Source organism: Anser anser, assembly GCF_964211835.1.
Source record: "Anser anser genome assembly, chromosome: 1".
Taxonomy (NCBI): domain Eukaryota; kingdom Metazoa; phylum Chordata; class Aves; order Anseriformes; family Anatidae; genus Anser; species Anser anser.
In genome coordinates this window covers 205,284,276-205,298,080 of record NC_139720.1, presented here as the reverse complement: position 1 = coordinate 205,298,080, position 13,805 = coordinate 205,284,276, and the positions used below count along the sequence as shown (strand labels likewise).

Genomic DNA, 13,805 nt, shown 5'->3' with positions numbered 1-13,805 from the left:
CCACCTGGCTAACCCAGTGTTTTCCAGGCCTGGTTCCATTCAACTATTTGTAACATTTCTGTTGGTCTCAGATAGAAGGCAAAACACCTCTGTCAGCGAGTTTTCCTGAATAATTTGTTCACAGAGGATCCCATCCATTTGCATGCAACAAACACTCATGTCTGTAATTTAATTGAAGTATTTTTTCTCCCAAAGGTTAAAAAGCAAAAACCAAAACAATATGAAGAAAGATTATTTCTATAATCAAACACTCACAAGAGTCTCAGGTGGCATGTTAAGTACTTTGAGAGACAGGCAGGCCGCATCTGAAATTGTCCTGATACCATGCCCACAGCAATGCCTTCAAGCTTGAATTTCCTGGCCATTCTCACCACCTGGCCTTTGGGTCCAGCTGTGCCCATATCCTGAGTCTGCTCTGGCCAGGCTACCAAGGGAGGCCTCAGCAATACTCGCCTTTACCTGGCCAGCCCCACCCCTGTTTGAGGCAGTCCGCCAGCAACAGCCATCTCGGTAAGGACACTACAGGCTGGATAGGGTACCTAGTCCACAATCGTGGGAGCAGTCCCACAAGACCGAGGGTAGTGTGGTGGGCAAGAGAAGAAGCACCCCTGCCTTGGGCAGGAGATGCTTCAAGGAGTCCTCAGCAAGAGCATAATATAAGAAATAAAAACCTGTTCTGCTCAGTAAAGAAATATTCCATGTGACACAGTAAAATAGGGAAAAAAATAATAATAAAAAAATAAAACAAAAGTCACTCCAAGACTGGTAAGAGCCAAATGGAGACACGAGATATTCCCTGCCTCGGGTCCTAGTGCAGAGTCAACAACACACATGACCTTACATTACAACACACATGACCTTCCACTGCTCTGAGCCATAAAAAATCACAAGGGCTCATGTCACAGATGGTTCCTTCCAGGGCACTCAGACTTCTGGAGATCTATGTCACCATGAGGATCACCACACCTGAGCACCACAGAGCCAACATCGCTCTAAACCCCACAAGCACCCAAAACCCCAGTGCAGCAGCAAGCTTGTCTCTCACGTACGCTTTCATGCCCAATGTGACAGTTGTGTGGCTGTGTCCACCTGGCAGACAACAACATGCTCCTTGCCATATTTAGTGCTAACGCAGCCCTCCGACTGCACGCAGAGATAATGGCTATGACAAAAGGACATGCAGGGATGACCCTAACCAGCTTCTGCAGTGTTGCTGCCTTCAGGTATGAAATGGCCCAAACAAGATCCAGCCCTGGCATGAGTACACAAGGTTACATTATGATCAGAAGCGTAAAGGTTGTGCCTTATTCTAAGATTTCTGAGTTTAGGCAAGAAGTGCTGAGATGTCTACATTCAAATGTGGTGCTTCCTGCTACATGCTGAGACAAGGACAGGAGCTGGGGGCTCAGTGTGACAACAGGGAAAAACCCTTCTCCACCAGTGAAGCAACCCACAAAATCCATGGCCACTTCTTCCTTCCTTCCCTACACTGGAAACCTTGAGATGGTAAAGGCACTGTACCAGTGTTGTTACGATATACACTTTTTGCTGCAAAGCTTTCAAGGCGCATGCAGAAACCCAAGTGTTTGACCAGTTGGCATTTGCAAAGCTGGGATTTGCAGAAATAATCTGTTAGGAAAAGCAGAAAAGGAAAGTGCTTTCTAATTTTATCTGAACCCATATGAAAGAGAACCATGGAATGGACCCTGGTTAATAAAAGATCACAAGGGAGCACTGAGGAGATTTAAGTCATTATTTGCCTCTGAACCCAGCAGAGCCCTTCTCATCACAAAATAGCATTTGGTGTAGCAGAGAGGGCTAATAAAAGCAGAACTGTGGTGGCATGGGTCAGTTTGTGCTGGAGACTGCTCACAACCGAGCGGGTTCATCACACCGGTCGTTAAAAATCACAGCAGGTTCCCAAAACAACTTCAAGAAACCCACCTGCTGAAATCTAATCTCGCCTTTCTTGGAGGTCATCCCTAGAACTTTTCCTACTATCTGCCCTTTGTCTTCCTGCCATGAGTTTGGCAGCAGGCTGCAGCCTGGCTTTTCTGACCAGTTCTGCTCTTTGCCCTTTTGTTTGTCCCTCCAACGTAAATCCAGACTCAAATGATCTGGGCTTGATTCAGTTGCTGCACATAAGCGTTATCATTTTTACATGCCCTGAGATATCTGAAGCATCCCTATAGAGGTGCTATATATGTTACAAGACCAAACAGTGGCACGTTCCCTTCTGCAGTGGCAGAGCAAGGCTGGAGAGCAGACTCCAAGAAACTCCAGTGGCACAGGATGCTCATGTTTAGGAAGCTGAGTCACATCCCACATCTGTGCTGCTTATAATAGGAACTTAGGCCCCAGCCACATGAAGGCAGATGTATTTAAGATGCATCCCCTGTCATTAGGGTGATGGTACTCTATTTATTTAACATCTTGGAGAATGTAGATGAAAAAGATGTTATCAGACTTCAGTGGTCTGACATTCTCCACTGTTTCTGGTTTTCCCTCCTCCCACCTTGTGTCCGAGCATCAGCAGGTCTGAGCAGGGTAAAAAAGGGCTGTCCTATTTACCATCTGTGCAGGAGAAATGCTGTGAACCTTTGAATAAATGGGAACAGCAAAGTATGACATAGTTCTTGCATGTGGTTACCGGGGAGAACATTAACTGCTAAACTATGAGTTAAATGATAATGAAGCTGCACTGAATTTCAGGACTACAAAATGGATTGTCTGTTGCTGTTGCTGGCTTCTTGGCTGCTACTATCAAGATGCTGCATTTTTAGACATTGTTAATGCCAAATACTTTCATTTTCCTCCTATCTCTTATCTTCCTTACCTTATCTCTTCCATTATATTTCTGTTTACTAAGGGGAGCTGCCTTACACATTTTAAAAGCAGCAAAATAATCACGTAGTGGTGTAGCTGTTTCTTCCATTTCCCTCTCCAAGCTGGACCTCTGAGCTGTTCATCCTTACCTCCATTACCCTCAGTGTCCCTTATTTTCCTCCTGAACTGGAAGAAAATGACATTTTACTGCTATCTTATCACTCCTCCAGTAGAACAGAAGATCTCTGTGGGCATCGGTATTTTTTGTGTCCACGTAACCGCAGTCAGGGAACACCCTGCTTTTCTGGGTAAGGACTCAGGCAGCAAACTGATTCCTTCAGTCAGTGGTTTAAAACTCACAGCAGAGTAGAAGCCTCAGATCATCTCCTCCTGAAACTGAAATCAGAATCTTTTTGATCTGGAAGAAACTTTTTAAGAAACTTTCTTTTGTCATTTCTTAAAATATATTTATTTTCTCATGTTTTTTTTGTCCAGGTGCATTAACTCACTGTAGTTCTTAAAGCTTTGCAGCTTGCTAAGCCTAAGAGTCCCCATTTTGGCTCTGCATGAAAGCAAATATAGACACAGACAGCTCTAAAGCAGTGCTTCTGTGTAATGCTTTCACCTAGCCATTTTCCACCCCAGGGGAAAATGTTTCTAAGCAAAGAGCGTTACAGCATGAGACACAAACTGTGATCTCTGGAATGAAATGTTACATTTTATTAACCTCAGACGTAAAGCCTCCCTGTGCTGGCAAAGAAATTATAATGCTCTAACCAAACGAAGTTTTTAATCAGTATTGTCAGAGAGGCAGTAGCTGTAGGAAGATGAAATAACCTCCTAATAAAACTCTACTGGTGTTAACAAATTGTAATTTAGATACTGTAAACACCTGCCCACTGCTGTAATTTTTTTGCCTTTGAAACAGTCTGGACCTTCTTCCTCTGGGTAAAAGGACAATGACACTTGATGCTACAGTCTCATTACAAGGAAAGGGAGAACCTAATAGAATAGCTGCACAAAACTAGAGAGGAATGGCCATGAGACAGGAAGCTAGGAGGTGCAGTGAGCACAATACAGGTCACCTTCAGCAAGGAGAGACTTGCTGTTAGGTGATGTGACACCAAATGAGGCTCCTCCACTGAGCAGAGGACAGTGGCTGCCAGTGAGCCGCTCGTACAGCGCAAGGGGAGCATGCGAGGATGCCCATCAAGCATGGGAAGAGGCGTGGAGACAGGATTCATCTGCTCAGGAACAATCAGAGATCCCACTGGATGGACATGCAGGGAGTGCTGCAGACAGGTGGAAAAAGTGTAACTCTGATAAAGACAGGGGACTTCATACAGGCAAATGAGTGCTTTGAGTTTGTTGTGTTTTAACCCAGCCGGCAGCTAAACACCACACAGCCGTTCGTTCACCCTTCCCCCTCCCTCTCTGGGATGGGGGAGAGAAACGGGAAAGTGAAGCTGGTGAGTTGAGATAAAGACAGTTTATTAAGACAGGAAAATAATAATAACAATAATAATAATAGTGATAATGATAATAGTATTAATAACAATAATGTGTACGAAACAAGTGATGCACAATGAAATTGCTCACCACCCGCTGACCGATGCCCAGCCTATCCCCGAGCAGCCGGCCCCCCACCCCGGCCAGCCACCCCTATATATTGTTTAGCATGACGTCAGATGGTATGGAATACCCCTTTGGCCAGTTTGGGTCAGCTGTCCTGGGTCTGTCCCCTCCCAGCTCCTGCTGCACCCCCAGCCTGCCCGCTGGCAGGACAGAGCGAGAAGCTGAGAAGTCCTTGGATTGGTGTAAGCACTGCTCTGCAACAATTAAAACATCAGCATGTTATCAGCGCTCTTCTCATCCTAATCCAAAACATAGCACCCTACCAACTACTAGAAGGAAAATTAACTCTGTCCTAACTGAAACCAGGACAGAGTTATACTGCTGGGCTGCAACTCGGCCACTTGAAAGTACATTGCTGCAAATATTTCACGTAGTACATGGCTATAGACAGAAGAAAGCAAACAGAATATTGGGCTGAGTCAAAAAATAGTAGAAAAATCCATAAATTCCATTATATAACCTGATACACAACCTCACCTGAAACACCATTCTTTTCCAGCTTTGCTGTTGCAGAGGATGCAGTGGAAAGCAGAGCAATTGGGGACAAGCAGTGCAAATGCTTAATGGCACGTAAGAAGAGAGCTGAGAAGATTGGGATCATTTAGCTGAGGAGAAGCCAGTATGTATACAACATGATGTAGATGAAATGATGACTCAGGCTGAGCAGGTAAATTTATCTCAAGTGTGCCATAAACTGGAACAAGGGGATGTCTGACGACATTTATGGCGCATATATGAGGAATGGGCTGATAGTGGTACAAAGCAAAATTAATTGCTGCTAAGTATCCTGGGAGCAACAGCTCATCAGGTTTTTCATATGCTATCAACCACACTAGTATGTACACTTATATTCAATTATAAAATTAAAAATAGAAGACTAGAAGATAAAAATAGAAACATAGTAAAATGAAATAAAAGTGTAAATAAGTAATTAAAAAAGAAGAAGAAGAAGGAGGAGGAGGAGGAGAAGAAGAAGAAGAAGAAGAAGAAGAAGAAGGAGGAGGAGGAGGAGGAGGAGGAGGAGAAGGAGGACGAGGACGAAGAGGACAAGGACAAGGACGAGGACGAGGAGAAATCTACAAGCCTCTGTCAGGACAAAAAGTTTAGGTGGAAATCAGGCATAGCATATCAAGCAATTATTTCCATGTTTTCCAATAACAGAGTTCAGTGATAAATTTAAGGAGAATTTTTCTTCCAGAAGAAAGTAAAGACAATGTGCAGGATCAGTGTTATTAAAATACAGTCTCAAACTTAGTTATAGAAGCCAGTGCCAGGTAGTTCAATGTGGTACACTGCCATCAGGATCTGGCTCTCAGTAGTCCTTTTCCTACTTTTCTGCCTGTGTCTCTCCAACTACAATCCTTTTTTATGCAAAAGCAGCTGCATGCAGGATGCCCATACAGGCATAGAAAAGAACCCCTCATATAAGGTGATTTATTCAACTGCAATGAGATGTACTCAAAAGAATTGTTGACTAGCCCTACCTCACTACCTGGAAGCTGCTGCCCATCCTATAGGCAGAATAACACCCCTCAGCCTTGTCGTGGTTGGGTTTCTGAGCTGTGACCTGTGTCACCATACTTACTGCATAGATGTGGTGGATGGGCAGTGCAGTTCCTTGCATTTCAACTCTTAGATGATGTCTTTCTGATTGTGTGGATGGGGCCACTTTGGAGAGCCAGCAGCCTGCAGTAAGCAGGAGCAATAGCAGTAGTAAGAAAGCTAAAGGCAATTACTGTTGCAAATAGAGCCTATCGGTATATCAAAGTGCAAGCAGCCACAGTCATCAAAACAACAAGCAACCAAGATAATGATGCATAATAAGCTGCTGCTCATGACTCAGCCATAGGCTGATGGATGGCTCATGGCCCATTGAAAATATGGAGTTAAAAGTACTTGTTTCAACCTCTGTAAAAGTGTTTTCTCACATAAAACAGGCATTTTGTGTTAATTTAATTTATTTAATATTCATATTGGCCTAAGAGTACACATTTTCTGCAACTAATTAGACAAACAATATCTTGGAAAATCAGTCACCCAGACCCTTGTGACAGCCTAAGCAGACTGTGCAGATCCAGACCTGGCTCTGGGTTTTGAACAACCCAAAATCCCCTGATGACTCAATTTACATTTGGAGTTTATTTCCAACACAAAATCAAGCAAAACGCAATTCTGATTTGGACTGAACACTCCTCTCTCACTGTTTTTGGAGATGTTCAAATCCAAGGTACTGGTTCAGGCCCATTTGGGAGAAAACATAAGGAAGGATTTATCGAGAGCTTCTATTAGAGGAACTGGCAGCAAGACTGGCAGGATCCTTCTGCTGTCACTAAGCTTTGACAAGCTGGCAGGAAGCAACATAGCTGTGATCAAATGACAAAACAGAGAAGCTCCTATTTTTCTTTTTATCAGTAAATTGTGTATTATAGGCCTGAAAGGCACCCAAGGAACAGTTCCTCTCTGAAAATCACTGCTTTTCACAGATCATGCTACTTTGTCGCTGCAGAGGCTGCAGTAGAGAGAAAAGTATCCATCCGTATCCATCTTATCCTCCTATCCTACCCCATCACCTCCCTCTGTGTACAGAGCTTTCAAATGTGAATGGTGTATGAACATTTGAAAGTCAATCACCTTGGCTGGAAATCCCAAACTTGTATCTTCTAGATACAGTCCAAGTAAGACAGTGAGAGGTGTTCTCTGGGCCTCTGATGTAAAAGCTAACCCCAGCCCCAGAGGCAGGGTGGTCTCCCTGCCTCCTTTCAGTGAGAGCCACCAGCTTGGGAAAGCTCTCTGGGGGCTGCACAGGCTTTTTGAGCTCCAGCACTCTTCCATTCATCCTGGCCAAAATGCGCCTCCTCAGCCTTTGTGTTTTCTCTGATCTTCCCAACTCTTAGCTCCTCTTTCCTCTCTCCAGTTCCTGCCCCACTCTGATATACACTCTGCACAATCTGCTTTTTGTGGGTCCTTCTCTTCTCAGTAGCATGGGAAAAACAAACAAACAAACAAAAAAACAAACAAAAACACATGGGTTTGTGGGCAGCAAAACAGCTAGCCTGGCTCCTGACTCCTGTCCTTACTCACTGCTATGGTTCATCTACCTTTACTCTGCTGCATAACTTGTGCAACCACACTGCAACGTAAATCCTTTCTACCAACAAATGGATGCCAAGGTTTGATAGTCTGTACACATGACAAATTAGGTGAGTTGTTCTCTCCTGTTGTATTCTGAACTCCCATACCACAATTTAGAGGGTTTAGTCTTAACTCCCATGTACCTCCACAGCCTGTCACATCCTTCTGTTTCCTCTTTTTGTCCTTTAGATTAATCTAATAACAGTCTTTTGGTGACCTCCTCCCTCTGTCCTATATCTCGAGGTGGCTGTGAAGTTAATTGTCATGCCAAAGGCTTCAGAACCTGCTTTTTCCCTCTTTAGCCTCTGCAACATCTCCCATATTCATCTTCTTAGAGAGACAGCACAGCGCTGCAGGGGTTGAAACCAGCGTCACCTTTTCTAGTCTAACCATGAAGAGAGGCACCGCAGTGCACAGAAGAGCACTTTTCTTTGAGCTTACCTGCCTTTTCAGACCTGCTGCATACAGCAGGAAAGTACAAGAAAATCTATAAAGTGAAGTCTGTCTTGACCTTATTTTTTCTCTTCCAGGTGATCTAACCTTTTCCTTGCCAGTGCTCCCTCCTCTCCCCCTCCTGCCTCTTCCTCTGCCTTGTCTTTTTAGATGTAAATCCTTTGGGGGCTGAGACTTGCCCTGAGTCGGTGCTGCTTAGCAAGGAGTGCCTGACCTTAGGAAGGCTCTTGAGGCATAACTGTGAATAAACAAAGCATTAACCAGAGAAAAGTGCATAATTCATCAAAAAATGCTAAATTCAAAAAGGACCAGGGAGCCATCTCAGACTCCAGACCCCTGATTCTCCCCACTGCCCTGGCCCTGTTTTGCACCATTCCTGCTAGCTGTTTCCTAGGCAAATCTCCTGCAGACAGCCACTAAAATGTTGAGCCTTTTTTATAGCCTGGTTCTTGCTCAGGATGCCTTTACACAGGCAGTGTATCTTCCCCGGGAGCCATGAGTCCTCCAAGAGCTATAATTTGCAGTGGGAATGGGCAAGTTACAGGTCTAGGCTTAAGCAAACAGACAGTCATTGAAATCTGTATGCAAATTTAAAAAGAAGACTCCAGGCAAAGCCCCTACACAGAGGCAGACAGTTGCAAAGTGGCTATTAGGATGACAAGACATTTCTTCCTCTAACAGAGCACCTCATTCAGCACGACTCTTTCCTTGACTTGTTGTCATTGTTACCAGACAGTGCTGACATTGCTTTAAAGCTACTGCCTTCAAACACATGCAGCTGCTGTCTGAGGGAGATAATAGCTCAAATCAGATCAGTTGTGATTACAGTACCTACCTCTAGCTCTTTGCAGGGGCTACTAAAATCCGAAGGATTAGGAAATTCATAAACTTTGCACCACAGTATCCAAGCAGCAATAGAGAGCTGCCTTCAAGTAAATACATAAATATCAGCTGGCAACCCCATTTTTTCTGAAGGCAATGGCACACCTATTATCTTACGTGCACTGAAGAATTACTGGATTTGTAATAGCATAGTGCTATCTATTTTAACAGTCTGTAGAAAATATTCAGCAATTTGGATGAGGGAGCTGAAAGATCTCTGTGTATCAGAGTAAAAAAAAGCATAAATAATTAAGCAGATTGATCAGCTTGTGAGCAATGATTTCCAAAAATCAACAAAAGCCCCAAGATAGATTAATCAGTTTTGTTTCACTCAAAAATTTTTCAAAAAGAATGTGATGTGAAGGAAATCTTGTGAAGACAAGAACACATCTGGAAGTCTAGGAGGAATAATTAGTGTTTGTTTGTTTGTTTTTGTTTTTTCATTATAGATGGGGACAAAAGACTCTGGGTAGGGACACATCATATTTTTGCTCTGTATGTTTCCATGTTACTTGTCTACATAACAGAATCATCTATGAGCTGTGGAAATTTTAGAATGGGTCTCCCTCAGGAGCTTCCTGTCTGTTTTGGCAACACGTGCAACTCATTGCCACTGACATGTCTGCCCATTCTACCCCTATCACTTGCCTTCCTTGGGCAAAACTGATCAGTTCTGGAGTCCTTTGCACTGATAAAGACATTTCTGAATTACTCATCACTGGACAATCAGGGCTGAACATTATCCATGCCATGGATGCCAAACCAGGATATGTTGAACAGTCTATATTAGCTTGGACATTTCCACAGAAATGCAGGTTGTTTCTGGAATATCTGCTTAGATATGGTGCACAGCTGACATTAGCACACCTGTGGGACCCAAGTTGGTCTGACATGACATATAGGTCCCTGGCTTTTGAAACTATGACCATAGTGCAGAAAGCTTAGTTAGAGTCAGCTGTTGGCTTAACACATACCTGCCTTTCAGAGCCAGAAACTCTCTGGAGCTCTAGGCTCATCTTTTAAGGTCTTCCTGACCTTTGAGGTCTCCAGTTGTCATTAACACTACCAAAGATGCATTTTGCGTATGTTGAAGAACCATTCAATGACTTCACTTTACCATGGACATGTAAAAATGCAAGGCTGAATTTGCAAGAAAGTGTGAAAATGTTAATGCCTCACTTCCAGCATGGCATTAAGTAACAGACAATGTAAAGTCACATTTTGCACTGTTTATTGTTTAATGCATACTTATTACAGTGGATTAGTGCCATGTTTCATTTCAATTGTCACCTCTTCCTCTCTCATTTGATGTATTTAGGTTTTTGCTACACAGTGGTTTGTAGTAAGCCCAAAAAGTCCCTGGTGAGAACCGGCTGACTGATAAGGTGGAAGAAGAAGGTTATCACAAGGACTGGTAGAAGTTTAAGCTATAACTGCTGGGTAGATGGTACCTGTCTCTGAAAAACTGTATGGAAGCTAACAAGGAATAAATAAAAGTATGTGATAAATAAGATGGGCATCTCAGTATTGTTTGTGTCCCACAGAAATAAATGGAAATAGAGGGGAGAGATATGAAAATAGAAGACTTTTAATGAATGATGGGCTACTTCTTAACATCTTACTGGAGTCCTCTAGCTCTGGCAGGAAATTCAGCTGGAGACCAGAACTAAATGGCAAGTTGAACTGCTTAGAAATAGCAACGATTAATCTCAAGTGAGATTTTATCTAGTGGTCAGGGTGAGGGAGAAGGAGGCAAAAAAAGATCTTTATGCTTCTTATTCTGCAAGGTCAATTGCTGTGTGAAAATCAAAAGATCTGCACCAGAAGCAGTACCTTGGTTCAGCCAGTGCTGGAGAGCTTTTCTGCTGGCTCGCCTCAATGAAGGATTCTGTCATAAACACAGAAGTCAAAAACTTTGGTGACTGCATTCAGCAGACTTTGAGGCCATCAAACAGCCATACATGAGCCTGCAAAGCCTCCAGAGAAGGCAGAGCACGCTAGGTGTGCATGCTTACTGTCAGTCTTCGATAAATGATAAGGCACGGACTATCAGGTATCATGATCTAATCATTTTCATAATTATTAGGTATGGGTGAATGATGCTAATGCTTTCTTCCTGTGGGGTAATTATCTCTTGGAACTGGCTTCTTGCTTATACAACTAGCTTTATTTTTGATAAGAAAAGGACTAACCTGTTTTGTGCTTAAATAAATGACATCTGCCATTCAGCACATTAAGCAGCAGCTCTGGAATGAAATGGATTTGTAATTTACACAGATTTCTCTATTTCTTCAAAGCTAGTCACTGTCTCTGCAAAAGGTAGCTTAGAATCTTTTTTTTTTTTTCTTATAGTCTGATTATTCCCTATGTGAATTACTGACTAAAAGTTTCCATCCCTTAGGAAAATGTAGGAGTCTTAAACGGAGTGAAGAAAAATGTAAAAGAAACTGTATCCAGCTAGTCTGGAACCAGACTTCAAACAGCTTGAAATCGAAGCTTGTTTGGCTTCAGGATTTTCATTTGTGCTCATCCTTTATAGGCTGTATTCCTTCATTGGGAAAAAAAAAAAAAAAAAAAAAGAACAGAGGCAATTTGGACTAGAATATGCCTTCTTGGAAACTATTTTTAAAATGACCCTTAAGGAAGAGGGAGTTCTTGCTGCGCAATTTGCAAGATGAGTGCATTTGAAGCAGTTCACTGACAAAACAGCATGATGAAAGTTGGCAGTGAGTGATTGACTTCATGCTAGCTCATAATGTCAGAAGCAGCTCAGGTAACTATAAATATATTATTGTAGAAGAATGAATATAAGAGAGAATTAATTTGCAGAGACACTATTGTTTCTCCAGTTGCACACATGCACACACAGCTGAGAAATACTGGAGAGAAAGAGTTGGGAGAGGAGAACTCCCCCAGGGGAAAACTGTTCCCATAAAAATGAGCCCAAGACACTTTACTTTGGGCAGGCTGGGAGCAGTCAATAGAGAGACCACAAGAGACCAACACAAACAAGGGCTGATGCACATGTCCCAGTTCTCTCTTCCAATGGGCGGGCTCTAGCCACACAGCAGTTCTTGAGGCAGGGCAGTTCCATAGCTGGGGGGATGACACTGGTCATAAGTGCTAGTGGGAACAGTACAAGTTTTACTGCTAATCACATCCCACGCAGGGAAAAGGAAAATTTGTTTGTGGAAGATTTCTGCAAGGAAGCAGCAGGGCCATTGCTGCTTCCCTCTGAAAAAGAGGGAAAGCTGCTTCTCACCAGCTGCCACAGCCAAGGTAGCACCAGAAAAAGAGGGCATCAACTCATGGAATTCTCATAAAATCTGAAAGCCACTTAATCAGAGAATCATACACCTCCCACTAGATGAGGTTACTCAAAGCCCCATCCAGCCTGGCCTTAAACATTTCCAGGGATGGGGCATTCACAGCTTCTCTGGGAAACCTGTTCCAGTGCCTCACCACCCTCTGAGCAAAAATTTTTTTCCTCATATCTAAACTAAAACTACCTTCTTTTATTTTAAAGCCATTCCCCCTTGTCCTGTCACTGCACTCATAGAAAAAGAGTCCCTCCCAGCTTTCCTGTAGGCTGTAGGCTGTACCTTCTAATTAGGTACTGGAAGGTTGCTGTAAGGTCTCCCTGGATGAACAGCCCCGGTCCCCTCAGCCTGTCTTCACAGGAGAGGTGCTCCAGCCCTCTGATCAACTTTGTGGCCCTCCTCTGAACCAGGTCCAATAGGCCCACATCCTTTTTGTGCTGGGACCCCAGAGCTGAACACAGGGCTCCAGGTGTGGTCTCATGAGAACAGAGCAGAGGGGGAAAATCTAGACGCAGGACCTCGCTCTTGGCCTTGTTGAACTCCATGAGGTTCTCACAGTCCCACCTCTCAGGCCTGTCCACTTCCCTCTAGATGGCATCCATTCCCTCCAGCATGTTGACCTTAATCCAATAGTGCTGTAACCCCATCATACAATCCCACCAAATTTGTCAGGCATGATTTGCCTTTAGTGAAGCCATGTGGGCTGTCACCAATCACCTTTCTGATTTGTATGTGCCTTAGCATATCTTCCCAGAGGAAAAATATGCTGCGCCATCATCTTCCTCAAAAACTCTTATAATATCGGTCCCTCTACGAGTAAAAGTCATGTTTGAGTTTGTGTTGACTTTATGTCATTGAAAGTTTGCAATGATATTTTTTCTTGTCTAAGATAGACCTTCAACCAGAAAATTCAGAGACTTGCTCCAGCCCCCTCTGAAGTGCCAACAGAATTTGGAACATGTAAATTACAGCTGGCTTCTTGATAGTTTGAGAAAAATAAACTGTTTTCTCAGAAAGAAATTAGCCACTGATGAATTTGACTCTGTTTCTCTAAGCTAAGGTGTAAGATAAATCTCTTAAGTAACTCAATACAATAGGAAGCAGAGTGAAATACTCTCAAATGTAGCTTGTGTACTACACTGATCCAACTCAAAGGTGAAAGGTTCGTAATTATTTTCATCAACAGAAGTAAAATTATTAATCTGAATGCTTCCCATGTCCTTGTGAAATATCTTTTGTTATGTATCCCAGTCTTCTTCAGTAGATAAGGAAAGAAGAAAAGACTTTTGTTAATTAAAATGGCCCAGTCAGAAGAGTCAATAGCAAAAGTCAAATTAATAGCAAGGGAGGCAATACTGATTTAAGACCCTCCAAAAGATTAATAAATTCAGCAAAAAAACAGGTCATCTCATTTCTCACCCCCAACAGTCTGTTTTAGAATTTTTAAGCAATCACTGCCATTTTTTCTTTTACTCATTAAATAACACATTTAAAGTAAAAAATAGAAGTCTGTTTCATATCCAGTCAGGGAGATAAATTGTCTAGTTACTACAGCAG

The 13,805-nt window shown here is 42.9% G+C and overlaps 1 long non-coding RNA gene across 4 annotated transcripts in view; it reads right to left on the bottom strand.

Annotated features, from left to right (window-relative positions):
• The window catches only part of LOC310880928, an 89,404-nt gene that overhangs the window by 55,621 nt on the left and 19,978 nt on the right, over nucleotides 1-13,805 (bottom strand). For 3 of the 4 annotated variants that reach the window (XR_014571993.1, XR_014571994.1, XR_014571995.1), the window contains exon 3: nucleotides 6,047-6,147. The exons of the other annotated variant lie outside the window; for it this stretch is intronic. This is a non-coding gene — a long non-coding RNA (uncharacterized lncRNA). The remainder of the gene's footprint in view (nucleotides 1-6,046; nucleotides 6,148-13,805) is intronic. 4 annotated transcript variants of the gene reach the window in all.